The 15,991-nt window shown below is 40.9% G+C and overlaps 1 protein-coding gene and 1 long non-coding RNA gene across 21 annotated transcripts in view; one reads left to right on the top strand and one right to left on the bottom strand.

The window, feature by feature from the left end:
* The window catches only part of LOC105482440 (phosphatase and actin regulator 1), a 578,235-nt gene that overhangs the window by 310,304 nt on the left and 251,940 nt on the right, over positions 1–15,991 (bottom strand). The window lies entirely within an intron of this gene.
* LOC105482442 (uncharacterized) overlaps positions 15,076–15,991 on the top strand; it is a 48,155-nt gene continuing 47,239 nt past the window's right edge. For both annotated transcript variants that reach the window (XR_011622999.1, XR_011623000.1), the window contains exon 1: positions 15,076–15,111. This is a non-coding gene — a long non-coding RNA (uncharacterized lncRNA). The remainder of the gene's footprint in view (positions 15,112–15,991) is intronic.

Consider the following 15,991-nt stretch of genomic DNA (forward strand, 5'->3'; position numbering starts at 1 on the left):
ATATATTTCTAAAAGCACATCTAAATGCCAAATCTTTTCAATGGATGATCATAAGACCAATCGGCCCATTTTACCTATAGCACTGGCTGTGCATTTAAAGAAAGATTCGACCTGCCAAGGTAGCTCATGCCTGTAATCCCAGCACTTTGGAAGGCTGAGGCAGGAGGATTACTTGAGCCCAGAAATTAGACCAACCTGGGCAACAGTGTTTAGTGAGATTCCGTCTCTACAAAAAGATTTACAAATAGCCAGGCATTTTGGTGTGTTTCTCTAGTCCCAGCTACTCAGGAGGCTGGGGTGGGAGGGTTGCTTGAGCCTGGCAGGTCAAGGTTGCAGTGAGCAGTTGATCACACCACTGCACTCCAGCCTGGGTGACAGAGTGAGACCCCGTCTCAAAAAAGAAAAGAAAGGCCCAAAATACATAAAGAAAGGCTTTTGGCCAAACTGAACCTTCTATACCAAGCAATTGAAAATGAGCTCCTTAATAGTTAAAATATCTTAGCCCTATAACATTTTAATGTCATTTCTGAAGAATGGATATAGAGAAAAAATTCATTGCAGATTTTTGCAGAGTGAAGTTTTAAGAGTATTTTCATATAAATAATACAGAGCACCCATAATTTATTAACATACCACCCTTTTCACTCTGGTCAGGATCTTTTTGAGCTCTTTTTTAACATGTAGCTGCAAATTAATTTTCTGGTCCATGTCCGTCGTGGAGGTAGCAAGTTTATGCTGCTAAACACAGCAGAACAATGCCTTGTAATCTCTAGAAATGTCATAGCAAGTTTAAAAGCATGCAAAACACAGGTCATGGGCTTTCCTATTTCCTAATGTATTATTCATTTCCCATACTTCCCCCACACCTCTCACACTCATTGTAACAGATAGAGTCAGCACTCCCTCGGTCCATAACCCAGTAGCACTTACTTCTCTAATTAGAAGCTTACTGGGAACATCTACAACTGTACAGAGGGCTTTCTTCCCTGGCCGTAGGAGTATGGGAGACAATGCTCAATGAAGCAGTGATCATCCAATGATGGAGAGACAGTAAGTAAATATATACCCCAATTTCTACACACTTAAATTGGAATAACTTGGAGGCATGTTTCACACAGTGGTCAGTGGCATGAAAATAACACTTTTTACTGACTTTCTTCTCTTTTCTGTCGTACTTTCCCAAATCTCTGCTGGTATTTTCTGTGTGAACCTCCCAAAATCTCGCTTGCACTCAAAATCTTATCTCTGGGTCAGCCGTTTTGAAACCCCAAACCCCGAGACCCAGCACATACTTCCTGTATCCACCAAATGTTCTGAGTTTATGAGATTGGAATTGAAAGGCACCGCAATCAAGTTGTCACCCAATTGAGTTTTCACCCAATTAGACATTGTTGGTGAATTTTGATTTTTATCTGTAAAAAGTGAGATCTTAACAAACAAGGTCACATGAGTAGTTAATGTCAGAGAGCAGATATCCTGAGTCCCCCAGGATTTTACTCTGTGAGTGAGACAAATCTGGTTAACAGGCCGGGACATTTGTGAGCTAAAATACTACTTCTAGCAGAAGCCTGTCATGAGATTTGAATCTAAGGATAGAAAAAGTCCATGGTGATATGCTCAGTGTAAGAAGAGAATGAAAGATTAAGAGGATGAAATAGTATGTGAAGGTGACAGAGTTACAGAGAATGGCATTGCTTGCATTGGTCAAGGAGAAATGAGAATATATAGGGAAACTCTGAAAAGGAGCTTAAAAAATCCCACACCTGTGGCCGGGTGCGGTGGCCCACAACTGTAATCCCAGCACTTTGGGAGACCGAGGAGGACAGATCACGAGGTCAGGAGTTTGAGACCAGCCTGGCCAATATGGTGAAACCCCGTCTCTACTAAAAATACAAAAATTAGCTGGGCGTGGTGGCACATGCCTGTAGTCCCTGCTACTTGGGAGGCTGAGGCAGGAGAATCTCTTGAACCCAGGAGGTGGAGGTTGCAGTGAGTCGAGATCGCACCATTGTACTCTAGCCTGGGCAAGACAGTAAGACTCCGCCTCAAAAAAAAATCCCAGCCTCTTCAACCCCCAATATATTTGTTTGTTTGTTTAAAGATGGTTAGTTCTCCCACCTTTGAACAAACAACCCCTTAGAACCCAGGACCCTTGAATAACAATCAATAAGCTCCTTTCTTTGCAGTGTGCCTTTGGTCAGAACAGTCAAGGCTGTCTCATGGCCTCTGGTTTTGTTCCTCTTCTGATGGTGCCTTGACATTGACAATTTACAGCTCTGGCAGTAAATGAGCAACCTTAGAGCAAAATAGATAACACAGATCCTTTAAAAAACAACACACTGACCTGTTGAAAAAGAGCTTTACGAAGCTTATATTTGTCTCGAATGAAGTGGTAGAAGAGAAAGCATGCCTCAAAACAGTTTATGATGCAATGTAAACATTATTCTCCGTGCCTGTTTGTTCTCATTTGTCCACATTTCCACATTCCTTTGGCATGAGACCTCTCTGAGGGCTGAACATATGAAAGTTATTCTGTAATTTATTAAATAATAATAATACTTTCCAAGGAAAATGATATTCTTAATGGCACATGATCAAGTCTTTCATTCCTCTAAAATTTCGAGTGGAGGAGATTTAAAATTGGAGACAAATAAATAATGGTATTATTTAATCTAGTCTTGCTTGTGTTGTTATAAATAAAGAAAAAGTTTTGAGCTTATGTTCAAGGTCAAGATGTGGAAGACTACATTTATTTTCAGACTCCTTTTAAACAAAGGGTTTCTAGAGCAGGGTGGTGGCCTAGTCCTGACCCTGTGAACATGGTACCTTCCATGGCAGAGGGACCTTGCGGCTATAATTAAATTAAAGGTCCTGAGAAAAGGTTATCCTGGATCATCCAAATGGGCCCAATGTAATCACAAGGGTGTCTATAAGAGGAAGGCAAGAGGCCCAAAGTCAGAGAAGAAGGAGTTGTGATGGTGGAAGCAGAAGCTAGAGTGATATAGGCTGGGTGTGGTGAAACCGCACCTGTAATCCCAACACTTTGGGTGGCCGAGGCGGGTGGGTCACTTGAGGTCAGGAATTTGAGACCAGCCTGATCAATATGGTGAAACCCCATCTCTAGTGAAAACACAAAAATTAGCTGGGTGTGGTGGCAGGTGTCTGTAGTCTCAGCCACTTGGGAGGCTGAGACAGGAGAATCGCTTGAACCCGGGAGGTGGAGGTTGCAGTGAGCCGAGATCGTGCCACTGCACTCCAGCCTAGGTAACAGAGCGAGACTCTAAAATAAATAAATAAATAAATAAATAAATAAATAAATAAATAAGTTAGAGTGATACAGTGCAAGGAAAAGGCCATGAGTCACGGAACGCAGGCAGGCCAGAGAAGCTGAAAAAGACACAGAAATGGATTGTCTTCTAGAGCCTCCAGGATGATCCAGCTATGCCTATACCTTGACTTAATTCCAGTGAGATTGATTTTGGTCTTCTGACCTCCAGAACTGTGAATAAATCTAGTGTTGCTTTAGGCCACTAAGTCTGTGGTAATTTATTAAAACAGCAACAGAAAACTAAAAGAAGGGGTATGTGTAAGAGTTAATGCTGGGAAATCTACCAAACTGTTCAACCTCATGCTGCGCACGTGAATTCACCCAATGTCAAGGCAGCAGAGTGGAGTAGAAAGAGCAAAGCTTTAGATGAGACATCCCCTGAGTTCCAGTTCTGGTTCTGTCACTTCCGGTCTGGTCTGCGTGCCTCTGGGCTATTTACCTCTCTGAGTCCTAATTACCTCACAGGTAGAGCAGTAGTTGTTTATACTATATCACATCCAATAGAATCACACCCCTACTGCAACGGCAACAAACCATCCAAATATAGTAAAAGGTGTCAGTAGGTTGTTGTGAAGTTTAAATGAGATAATTTGAGTATGGAGTCTTTACACAGTGTTTCTTATACAGCAGGTGCTCAACGGAAGTCAGTTCTCTTCCTCTCACCTCAACCTTACATAGCAGGGGCTGTGTATAATACCCCAGGGAGCTTTCTAAAATGTAAAGGCTTGTATCTGTATCATTAATACCTTCCTGCTTCAACTAGGATAACAACAAAACTCCTTAGCAGGGTGTGTGAAATGCTTTTTATATTTTAACAGCTTATTAAGACATAATTTACCTATCATGAAATTCACCTGTATGTGATTCACAATAATTTCATGGGTTTTTTTTAGCATATTTGCAAAAATTGTATTATGTATAGTGCAGAATTGCCACCACTACAGTCTAATTTTAGAACAGTTCCATCATCCTAAAAAGGAATCGGGTGGTGATTTACCACCATTCTTTATTTCCACCCTACCCCTCAGTAACTACTCATTCATGTTCTGTCCCTATGGATTTGTCTTTTGGGACATTTCATATACATGGAATCATGCAATATGCAGACTTTTGTCCTGGGTCATATTTACCTTTCCAGGCTTACCTTACCAATTTCCCATCCCTTAGTGATAGGACAGCAAAACTGTAATTACTTTTAGTTGTTTGAGTTTCCACAGTTCCCACCCTTCTGCCTTCAGCCCTATGTACGTGCATGTGCTTTGCCTGGAACAACCTCTGCATCTCTCAGGTATCAAACAAGACTCATTTTCCCCAGGAAGTCTTCACTGACTGCCTTTGAGACACAATTCCTTAGCTCTTTATACTATGTCATGATGCTACACTGTAATTGCCTGTTTGTGTTCCCTGTAAGCTCTGAGAAAGTAGGACCTGTGTCCATCTTATTCATTGTTGCCTCCTTAGCACCTTGCATAGTATTTGTACCACAGATATTTGTTAATGGAAAGCATGAGGAATGTCTCCAATTTGAAAAAGTTCCAGGTTTCAAATGCAGAATTCAAAGAAGCTAAACTTAGGCTGAAACTTCATAGGTTTCCCTGCTTCCATTTGTCATCCACACATATTAATGGATATTTGACTGGGGTATGTGTGTCTGTGTGTGCTCCAGAAAATAGATTAACTATTAAGGAATATATAGCATTATACAGCATTTCATTTTCCTTGTCTAATTTCTGGACAAATCATGACTAAATGATTCACACAGCAGTATTCTACTTAATTCAGGAAATATTTCCGGGTGGGGCAGGTTAGGGAGAATCTTTCATTTCTAAATCTCTGTTGACTAACGTTTCAACCTTTGTGCAGAAAGTTATCTACTGAAGGATAGGGAAATGCAAGATTTGGGGCTTAAATAAATTAAATTTAAACAATATCTTTGGATTCATTTGTTGTTTTTTTGGGACGGAGTCTTGCTCTGTCACCCAGGCTGGAGTGTAGTGGCACGATCTCGGCTCACTGTGATGTCCACCTCCTGGGTTCAAGAGATTCTCCTGCCTCAGCCTCCCGAATAGCTGGGATTGCAGGTGCTCACTAACACGCCTGGCTAATTTTTGTATTTTTAGTAGAGATGGGGTTTCACCATGTTGGCCAGACTGGTTTTGAACTCCTCAACTCAGGTAATCTGCCTGCCTCAGCCTACCAAAGTGCAAGGATTACAGGTGCCGCCATCACACCTGGCTAATTTTTGTATTTTTAGTAGATGGAATTTCTCCATGGTGGCCAGGCTGATGTCAAACTCCTGACTTCAGGTGATCTGCCCTCCTCGACCTTCCAAAGTGCTGAGATTACAGGTGTGAGCCACCATGCCTGGCCTTAAATAATATCTTTGAATACAAAAACTAAACAATAAATCCGTACCAAAAAATTTTCCTGTGTTCTCCTCTTGCTCTGTGGTCTTACCTGTGGGCTCTGGGACAGCACAGTCCTACAGAAATATAGTGTGAGTTACATAGGTAATTTAAACTATTCTAGTAGCCACATTAAAAAAGTTAAAAAAAAAAGGTGAAATTAATTTTTGAAGTATATTTTATTTAACCCAGTATACCCAAAATACTATTTTGACATATAGCCAATATAAAATTTATTGAGATGTTTTATACTTTTTTTTTCTCATACTATATCTTGAAGATCCAGTGTGTATTTAACACAGCATACGGCCATTTGACAAGGCACATTTCAAGTGCTCTTTGGCCACATGTGGCCAGTGGGTGGCAGCTGGACAGTGAAGCAAGCTATAGAATGTCCATCTCCAAAACTATTATCCTAACAGAGACTACAACACAGGCTTCCTGGTTAGGCTAGTCCTGGATTCCCAGCTCTTGATGTGCATTTGATTTTCCTGAGGGACATTTAAACAAAGTTCCGATCCGATCCTCGTGTTTGACATCTAGAAATTTTGATTCAGTTGGCCTGGGATGAAGCCCGTAATTAGTGTTTTGAAAGTGCTCCCAGGCTATTCAAATGAGAATGACTGAAGAACTGGCCTCAGTTCCTTTGTTTTGTCTTATTGCTGGTTTTCTTAATCAATTTTGGCTTGTTTCTGTCTATCGCAGGTAATTTGTTAAGCTTTTGGAATACCCATCTCCCTGAGTTTCTTTTTGGGTTCCTGACCTCCTCAGTGGACCCAGTCTTTAGGCTCTGGAGATGACCTTCCGCTTCTTATTTTCTTGCCTTAATTCTTGGTATTATTGCTGCCTGGCTGTGAACCAGCCTATCCTTTGTTATTACAATATTTGTTTTTATTGTTTATAGCAGTTTTCTACTCCCTTATTTAGCCTACCCCCTTAGTGAAAATGCATCCACTTTAAAAATCCGATCAGTCATCAAAAACTGAACACAATCTCTGGCTCTGAGAATTAGGAGGTCTATCTCAGCAACTGCCGTGGATGCGATCTTAGGCATTGTTTTTTTAGATGGGATCCAAATGTGGTTCATGCTTGCTTCAAGAAGAAAATTGCACTATCTAAGCAAACTGATGAGTTTATTGGCCATCACCTCAAAATTTCACATCACCTTTTTTCCCTTCAAAAGTAAAAACTGGGTCCGCCTGAAAGTAACCTTCAGGGGAACTGGATTATATTCATCAGAGCTTCTAGTATTACAGGGAACTTAAATTTAAAGGTTACATTTTCCAATCATGATTTTAACAGAATACACAAATTTAAAGGTCTCCCTCCTCATGCTGCCTTCCCAAACCTCAACTTCAAAACTCTAGTCCCAGTAATGAGAAGTGGCCAGGTGTTCTAGAGGAGGGTATACATGGACCCAAATTCAAGGGGGTCCATCGGCTCCCTCAGGCATGCGAGGGCACCTCTATCCCGCTGGCCTCTCTTCTTTCCCATCCTTTTGCCCACACATAGGTGTCTTCAGTAACCTGGAGGCCAGATTCATTTAGTTTCATTTACCCCAGGTTTGTTGATAGTTTATTGTAATTGCTGCTGTACTGGTCTCGCTACTGTTGTTATACTGGGAATGGGTTTCTTGGGGCTGAGGTGGGGGTGGGAATTCTTAGCTGAGGGGGCAGTAGGGGATATTTTAAGCCCCTTTTAAGGGTGGCAAAGCCTAAGTCTATGAGAAAATCTGAATTCTAAGTACTAAAAAGAACACAGCTAAGTATGATATGCAAAGAGGCCAAGAAAGATGGTCTGGGCCCTAGGGCTAGTGTTGGGTGAAGATGGAATTGGAGAAGAAACAAGCAAGAGGGACCCTGATTTGTTTCTTCCAGTCCTAGCTGGTTTGTGCTGCTCAGCCCTGGGACATGAGTGGGTTACATTAACTCAAAGGGCCAGGTCAGAGCACACAGGTCGCAAAACGGCGTATTGCAATGAATAACAGGAAACACTTCTTCATGACTATTCTGGCCATGTCTATTCTATTAATGATCATTCTACTACTTATCACTACTACACAGTTCCAGTTTCTGGAGAAAATGGTTGAGAAGACGTTGGCAATGATGATTGTTTTTGGTCAGTCTTTGGTTCATGCACATGAGCTACCCACGGCATAAAATGGGAAATGTTTATATGGCATCAACATCTTTCATTCTAATTTTTAATTAATTGTAATGTTTGATTAAAGTCTGCCATCATAATACTACTGGCAAAAAGATGGTGGTAAATAAGAATGACTTTTTGTTTGTTCGTTTGTTTGAGACAGAATCTTGCTCTGTCACCCAGGCTGGAGTGCAGTGGCGAGATCTCTGCTCACTGCAACCTCCACCCCACCCCGGGTTCAAACGATTCTCGTGCCTCAGCCTCCCAAGTAGCTGGGACTATAGGTGCCCACCACCATGCCCTACTAAGTTTTGTACTTTTAGTAGAGATGGGATTTCACCATGTTGGCCAGGATAGTTTCGATCTCCTGACCTTGTGATCCTTCCACCTCGGCCTCACAAAGTACTCGGATTACAGGTGTGAGTCACCACACCCGGCCAAGAATGGCTTTTTGGTGGATTAAATTTAAATTCTAAAATACTGCCGTGCACTGAATTCTTCTCCTTTTGGGTTTAATATTTAAATAAGTTGATGTGCTTATTAGCTACTTTGGGTCTGCATTCATCTGCCAGAATAAACAGGGGTATGTTCTTTTCTACGTTGCCATAGTTTTACTATCAGAAATTAGGAATGGCCTTAAAAATAACTGCTCCTGTTGGCTAATTATTGTGAGGAAGAGTTTAGTCTCAATTAAGCTAAACTGAAATAATTGTCTTTGGCAGGCATTCTCTAATGTTTAAGTCCACAGTATTTAATTACCCCAACCACAGACAGCACATTCAGCTTCTTAGAGGTGCACTTTGCAGGTGACTCATCCAAGAAGATCCATCAGGATGCAGATAAAAGTAGAATCAGATGTTCCACAGAAGTAATATTATATTTATTTTATGCTAGAGACAAGTGGATTGTAACATTTGTTTTTCGTTTTATTTTTTGTTTGTTTTGTTTTGTTTTTGAGATGGAGTCTTACTCTATCGCCCAGGCTGGAGTGCAGTGGCATGATCTCGGCTCACTGCAACCTCCACCTCCTGGGTTCAAGCGATTCTCCTGCCTCAGCCTCCTGAGTAGCTGGGAATACAGGTGCATGCCACCATGCCCAGCTAATTTTTTGTATTTTTAGTAGAGACAGTTTTTCACCATGTTGGCCAGGCTGGTCCCTGATTCCTGACCTCAAGTGAACCCCCTGCCTTGGCCTACCCAAGTGCTGGGATTACAGGCATGAGCCACTACACCTGTCCTGTTCTTAACATTTTTAAGATAACATTTTCTCTTGATTTTTTTTTTTTTTTTTTTTTTTTTTTTTTTTTTTTTTGGTACAAGATTCTGAGTTCTCAATTATGTGTCAAAGTATTTGAGCATGTATTTTTGGTAGCGATGGGGTTTCACCACATTGCCTGGGCTGGTCTCAAACTCCTGGGCTCAAGTGATCCTCCCACCTCAGCCTCCCAAAGTGCTGGGATTACAAGCATGAGTCACCGTATCCGGCCTAGGAATACCCTCTGCAGTGGTGAAAATACAAGACAGGTTGCTAGATTTTCATAGCTGAATGTCAACTCCGTAGTTAGTGTGTCTGGAATCTAAAACATTTAGCTCTTTCTTTTATCAGGAACACAGAAATAGCCACTTAAGGCTCTTACTAGAGAAGTCGAGTATGAATTCCCTGCAATCTAATACTCAACGACTCAGATGAGATATCTGATTTTAAGAGAGGCAGACAAAAATATTAACTCAATTTCTCAGGTCAGAGGTTCTCAATGCTAGCTATACATTAGGATTGCCTGAGGTACTTTAAAAATACCTATGCCCAAGTCCCACCCAGAATATTTGAGTTAGAATTTTAAAAAGGCTGTCAAGGGTCATGAACCACTCTTCTAGAACCTTGTTTCTCCAAGTGTGGTGCATGGATTAGCAGCATTACCATCACCTGGGAGGTTGTTAGAAATGTAACATCTTGAGCCCCACTTCAGACCTGCTGAATCAGAATCTGTGGATTAACAAGATTCCCAGGAGATTCTAATGCATTTGAAAGTTTGACGACCACCATTTTTTTTTTTTTTTTTAAAAAAAGAAGATTGTATACACTTTTACTATCAGATCATCAAAAAGCAGCACAGCGGCAGAACTCCCTGGTGAAATGCCTTCACTGAACTCTAGTTTCATGATTTGCCTGGGGATCAGTGGAGTCTATTTGTGTCAATTATACAATTCTTATCAAAGACATTTTCCTACTATATATCCAAAATCCCTTGTACAAGAATCCACACAACAAAAGTCCTTTCACATTTTAGTGTCAAAAAAAGCTCATGTCACCAGATGAATTTAGTTACTCCTTAGTTCAGACAGAAAGTTGAACGATGTTTGCAAGGGGCTGCGGGGAAGGGGAATGAAAAGTTATTGTTTAACGGGCACAGTGTTTCACTCTTGCAAATGAAGAGTTCTGGAGAGGGATGGATGGTGATGATGGTTGCACAATACTGCGAATGTACTTTATGCCACAAGCCTGAAGACTTCAATATAGTCACGATGCTAAATTTCATGTTATGTGTATTTTGCCATGAAAAAAAAATTAAAGAAACTCAGGAAGAAAGAGAATTTTTCTTTTCCTATTCCTGGAGTCAATGGCTCCTTTGAAGCTGCTGTTTTCCAAGCTCCTTTGTGAAATTTTACCTTAGGCTTTTAAGGGCTACAATGCTAACATGATTTCAGTAGAGAAGTTATCTCTGAACCATCATTTAGCAAATGGAATGTGGGGAAGGGGGCATGAGATTCCACGAAGGGCGATGAGTTTGGGTGGAAATCATGGAAGCCCGTGATCACCCTTCCCTTGGGTTATTTTCCCTGGAAGAGTTCTATAATTCTGGTGAGTGGAGAGAGCACACAACACAGACTCCCTGAAGGAATTCTAAAGCCAGCTCGGTCATGTTGGAAACCTCGGTATCCAGGGCTTCTGCCCCCACAACCAAATCCAGAACCACTGCTCAGGCCTCTGTTAGCTCTTGGCAAAATGGAACTTCCTGTTTTCAAGATAGTGTTTTAAAATGGCTCATAAAAGCTTTCTTGGACAAAACTAGTCCTTGCAAAACAATATTTTGATGATTAAACTATAAATGAATCAGAAACATATGGAGCGAATTTCCCTTGGGTTTGGCAAAGTACATTTTGGACTTGATTCCGTCCAGGATACTTGAAAGATGGTTTCAAGTGTTTGTGGAATCAAATGCGGCTTAGCTTTTCCCAGTTCCATTTCTAGGGAATGGAAGTTTAAGAAGAGGACGAAGATTTCTTGGGTTTCTTTGTCATAGCCTTTGTTTCTACACTACCAGGTCTCTACACAGATGCAGAATTTACTCACCTAAGAGTTACAGTTGAATGAGTATATAGCACAGTTGCCAGCAGCATTGCTTTTCTCTCTCTCCCTGGTTTCAGTGTAGTTCAGCAGGTTTCTTCTTTAATTTATAAATGAAGGGTTTCAGACTTGCTTATTTCAAAGAATAGAGACTCCCTTGTAGGAGAATTCTTTCCCACTTAGCTACAAAGATTCAAGCTCACTTTTCTTCTTGCAACCCTCAGCATTTGAACTCTGTGGGCAGACGTGTTTTAATGGAGTGCCACAGCTTCGGAGAGAGCACTTTCCATGTGGTCAGAAAGAATGCTCACCTCCTTGGACATCTTGGAGGGCCATTTGAGAAACAAGGAAGGGGCCCAATATTCTGATAAGAGCTTTTCCCTATTCTGTATTGTCCACATTTTTTAATATATGAAGATGAAACACTTGCTGTATTTGGAATCACTTTTATCCATAAGAACAGTACTAAGAGCGCTGTGGGAATAGCCCTTAATACCTAAGTATTGAGGATTATTTAATTTTGTCATATCTCAGGAACATGGGCAAGTAATTCTCAGCAATACAAATTTGGGAAACTTAAAGAGAGACTTCAGGTCTTTAAAAAGGTTCAGAGATAATTCACATCAGAGACGAAATGTAAAGCGAGGACCATATCATTTTATTCCAGATTCTCCAAATCTAGTAGAAAAATAGCATAACCATGCTTCTCCTCTGTTAATGAGCACATCTGTAAGTCACATGTAGCTCCATTAATGTGAAATGCCAAGAGTGACTTCTTAGTAATACATATTATATTCTAGGAAACACTGAAATGTTCACATATTTTTACTAAATAGCACAATATAACATAACACAAATAAAATGTCCAAATTTTTCAGCAATATCAACAAAACAAAACAAAACAAGAAAACCTAAAGGCTAGGAGAGAAGAACAACCTTCCTGTGGAAGAAAAGAATTTGAACAAAAACATGAAGGTAGAAAAACATGTGGTGTAGGCAGAATGTTGGAAAAAGTAAAAATAAAAACAAGAAACTAGAGAACGAGGTCAGGTATCATTAACATTAGTGCATCTCTTCCTCCAAGATCTGAAACTCCAAAACGTCTCACTGTGATCACAACCAGCCAGGGTCCCCTTGCCTGGCTTTGCGTTCCCTGTTCTGTGCTTTATCAGCAGGATGTCCAGGGACAAGTTACTTTACTTCTTTGAGCCTCACTATCCTCATCTGTAACATGGGTATAACAGTCCCTCTTTCTCTCCCATAGGGTCGTGAGGATTCAATGAGATCATTTAGCAAGAATCTCTCAGCGGCATCTGAACATAGTGAGTGCTCAGGAAGTAATAGCTGGCCCGTCTGCCCCCAGCCTGAGTCCTTACTTGCTGCTGGAGCTGCTTCTTACCCTCCCTGCAACTTTGACTCTCAGGCCCTCCAGACTCGACCTTTCATCACCTCCACCTGACTTCAGGGTTCTCCTGCACCCCTTCCTCCTCGTAGCCTTCCCCATGTGCAGTCAGTGGCCAAAGCCTATTGATTCTACTCCCTCAGTCGTTTACACTTTGCCTCTTCTCTTCCATTCCTTGCCATCACCATGTCCAGGCCCTTTATTGTCTTTAGAAATGTGTGCCATTTATGACATTCCATTCTGAGTTCATGCTAACTGTGCAGCTTCTGACAAATTTCTTATTTCTGCAACCCTCAGTTTATTCCTCTGTGGGAAGGAAATAACTAATGGATTCTCACTGTTTATGGCAGTTTTGTCTCAGAAAGTCACTGTGAACACTGAACTGGTGAATACTGAACCATTGCTACTGGAGGAAATGCAAGGCGAAGTCTCTGTGAGCATGTTTTCTTCAGCCCACCTGTACATACCTTAGGTTTACTGTTTGTTTCTGTTGAACCACACCAGATTTAACACATACTGTTGATTCATCAACATTGAAGCCACACGGCCAACAGCACTATCACTCAAGCCTGAGCCACGCTCGTTGCATGTTCTCTCTCCACAAAGCTCGTCACAGCTTCCCTGAAGTTTACAAGCACTGCATGGCACTTCAGCATGACGCTTGGGGCCATTCTAAACAGCAAAACCACCAACAAAAAGCACCAAAATGCAAAAAAAAAAAAAAAAAAAATGGCACAAAATAGACTGTAAAAAGGACACATCAACAGGATGAAATCTCAAACAAGGAGGCAGAGCCTCGCTTTGTTCCATCTCAGCTCAAATTTTTGCTGCTCTGCACATGTCTGTAAATGGCTGTGAAAACGCCACAAGGACTGATTTTTGGGGTTACAAATACATTCTAGTGAGTAGGCAAATTTTTCAAAAGCAGAATCCAAGAAAAATGAGGATTGACTGTACAGTCAGCCCTCTCTGTTCAATCCATGGGGGGATTAAAAATGTGAGGAAAAAATAAAAAATAACAATACAGCAATAAAAATAACACAAATTTAATAAACGATACAGTATAACAACTATTTACATAGCATTTCCATTCTGTTAGGTATTATACATAAGCTAGAGATGATTTAAACTATGTGTGAGGACGTGCATAGATTATATGCAAATACTATGCTATTTTATATCAGGAACTCGAGCATGGCGGGGGTAGGGGGGCTGCGGGAGAGAGTGGAGGTGTCCAGGAACCTGCACTGTGGTTCCCTGTGGATATCGAGGGAAGACTGTGTTCATACCTAAACAGACCTTGGAAAAATGAGGACTGGCTGTATGTGTCATGCAGGCTTGCTGTGCAGATTAAAGGACATAATCTAAGAAGCAACTACTAGGCAATTAACAAGTGAGAGCTGTTACTATTATTTATTGTCATTATTATTTATTACCATTATGTTCCTCACTGCTACAGTTGCATTTGTAACTGATGGTGCCTCCATCTCCTTCCATTCAGTCCACCTGACACATAGACTTAAACTCTGACCATGTCACTTCTGGACTTGGTAGTCAAATTCTTTTCAATGCATCTACTATCGATCCCTTTCTCTCTACCTTCTCGTTTAACAAAACTGGCCTGGCCACCATGCCTCATGTACACTCCAGGCATGCCTTCCCCTCTGAATTGGCATTCCACTTACTCTCCTTCCTTTGTTGAAAATGTCTCCTGCTCCCTCCTTCCCTCCCCCATTCCCCTATATTAAAATATACCTATTCAGCTCTCAAGACTCTTAGGTTAAAAACATCTCTAAAACCTTTTCTAGCCAGAATTAATATCTCCCTTTTATCATCCTCAATAATCTTTTTTTTTCTGTTCTCATGGAAGCTGTCATTTTCCACATTTTGTTAAAACTTTTATGTACATGTTTTATTTCCCTGAATAGGTATGAGTAGATCTGATTCCTTTTCTCATATACTGTGGAACTCTTTGCACAATACTGTGTCTTTAGTACAGTAGATAATAAATGCTTACTGATTAAATACAATAACAAAAATACTCACAAGGTAGTTGGTTTTGCTTTACTGAAAAAGACATGATATTTATAAAAACACTTCTTTTTTTACTTGAGAAATTCTACATATGAACAAACCAACTTTAAATTAAAAAGAGAGTTCCTAATTTATATGAAAGCCAAAGGGAGCCAATACTAACTAGTTTTCTTAAAGTCTGGTGACTCATTCCTGAACGTTTGTCCTAAACATTTTCAGCCTCCAGGCCCTTTTTCGGGCAAGTCATGAACCTTGAAATCAGAGCTAAATAATACAGGTGCCAACATACTCCGAATTACATCACAGGGTCTTTCAACAGCCTCATTCTAATAACAACAAGAGCACTTCACACTTGGTGAGATCACTGCATCTAAATAGCTTGAAGCTTGGGCAAACTAATTTTGTACACTAACCTGTTGCTTCTCTGCCTCTGAACTGAGCCTGGTATAGGGTAAGTCTGTCTACTCACGACTGAGTGTGTTCCTGTTTGTGAGAATCGGGAGGTGGGATCATAACGCCCAGGGAACGAATACTTCCTTCTTGGGCACTGGAAGCAGACTGTATTTTTAATGAAGAAAGACATAGCAGGGTGTTTTACAAGTTACTAAATGTGTGCTCCTTTGTTCCTCCTGATATATTTTTTCACCATCATCAGTTTTTTTTTTTTTTTTTTTTTTTTTTTTAAAGAAAATCAAAGTAATGTCTTGCCTGGATGATTTCCTCCTTTATGTTGCATTTTCCTGTTTGAATGGAGGATCCAGGCTGCTACCAGGGAACTGGTCTATGCCTTACCAAAGTGTGCAAATGATCTCGGTGCAGCTGTGGAGGGGAAGAGGAAGCAGTGAGCAGGCTCACCCTCATCTGTGGGTGCCTGCAAATCACCTGCTCCACTCTTGTTATTACTTTCTCGTCCATGCCTTTTCATGTCTGTTAATTTGGAAGAGGCGTCAGTTCCCCTGCACTTCCCATATTTGTGAGAATACTTCAGCTATGAGCTGGACTTCCTGTCTCTTTCTCTGAATTCTGAGATCCAACATTTAGAAAGGAAGTGACTTGTAAATATCACTTGCAAATCATCTTCCTTTGTACTGACCAATTCTGTTTCAAAAATATATAAATCAATGTGTGTGTGTGTGTGCGCGCGCGCACGCATGTGCTGAGGTGTGTGTATTTCAAGTAACCATGTCCTTGAATATCACTGTTCATGCTGAATGGAGACAGGGAGAGCTGCGGACTGACCAGAAACGCAGAAGGCCATGAATGATTCTGCAGAACATGGCAAGAACCTGGATGATAGGATCAATCTTTTTTTAAGTGATGAAACAGTGAAA

Source organism: Macaca nemestrina, chromosome 5 (genome assembly GCF_043159975.1).
Source record: "Macaca nemestrina isolate mMacNem1 chromosome 5, mMacNem.hap1, whole genome shotgun sequence".
In the NCBI taxonomy this organism is placed as follows: Eukaryota; Metazoa; Chordata; class Mammalia; order Primates; family Cercopithecidae; genus Macaca; species Macaca nemestrina.